The sequence below is a fragment of the Triticum dicoccoides genome, chromosome 1B (genome assembly GCF_002162155.2).
Source record: "Triticum dicoccoides isolate Atlit2015 ecotype Zavitan chromosome 1B, WEW_v2.0, whole genome shotgun sequence".
In the NCBI taxonomy this organism is placed as follows: domain Eukaryota; kingdom Viridiplantae; phylum Streptophyta; class Magnoliopsida; order Poales; family Poaceae; genus Triticum; species Triticum dicoccoides.
This window is the reverse complement of record NC_041381.1, coordinates 71,303,238-71,304,523: the sequence shown is the minus strand read 5'-3', so window position 1 is coordinate 71,304,523 and position 1,286 is coordinate 71,303,238.

The window sequence follows — 1,286 nt, the reverse complement described above, 5'->3', positions numbered from 1 at the left end:
GAAGACAACGGCACAAGAGTTTTTTTTCTTAGGTTAACCCACCCTTTACACTAATTTCACAATAGAACTAACCCGCCTCTTGCAATGATAAAAGGACAATGGTATATAGCAAACTAATAGAAAGACAACGACACAAGAGATGTAGATTCATGAAATTTTATTAGTGGCATAATTGTTTGATTAGGAGTTTGCATAATAACTAAATTATATTCCGGCTATTACCTTGGTTCTTGGAATCCCCATATTCATCTTTCTTCTGAAGGGAGATGATTTGGACAGTAACCACCTGATGCAATCAATATAATTTTTTTATTAAATATCATGTATTATGAGATTCTAAATGTTCAAAATTAAATACTTCTTGCTTACACCATGGCATCAATTGAAGTGTTCACATCGTTTGCAGTAGCATCATATTTCGACATTTGAGAGCTTGAATCAACTGGGTTTAAAAAATATGAATTGATTCTGCTCTCTTCCTCTTCACATCTACACAAGCACAAATAAATAACTGAAAATGACATAATTTGATTCTTAATGCCTACAGTGTATGATTATTCTTCAATAATTTGTAAAGCCACGAACTAATCTGATGCAAAAATAAAATACCTTTTCCCCTCGTGTTGTTGCCGCACATCCATACGTCCGGCCTGCCGGCAACCTGTCCGTGGTCTGTTGATCGACGCATGTCTATCCTGGCGTCCCCTTCCCTTCTCCGCTTCTAGTTGGCGGCGCGACAGCGCGAGCGCGATGGACAGATCCGATCGCAGCAGGCCTACAGTTCCTGGCGGCTTGGATAGGAAGAGATTAGCAGCGATAGACATGTTTTTTTAGATCTGTGCGTGCGTAGTGGCTGCAACTAACAAACCACTTTTCCTTCCACGATGGCCTTTTTCTATCGAAGAGACCACGATGGGCTGCATAGCATTCTTCTTTACGCGGACCCCTCTCGTCCCCCCTAGATTCGTCCCTGGGTCTCGTGTTGGCAGCTCCAGTGAGGCGGCGAGGGTTGTCCGGTAACTGTGGTGGCACAAGCTGGTGGGCGGCTGATGGGGTGGTGCAATTCGAAGTGCCTGGGGTGGTGGTGGAGGTCGTGGATTAGGAGAAATCCCTGTCGGCTTGTCCGGCATCGACGCGGTGATGCCTGAGGGCACCGCCGGTCCTTCCTGAGGGGCGTCGGGTGTATCCCTTTCCCACCATCCCCCGTGTACAGGGTGAAACCCTAGAACTTGTTCGGGCAACAATAGCGACGCCGTCTCATCCCTTCTTGAAGGTGTTGCTTGGTG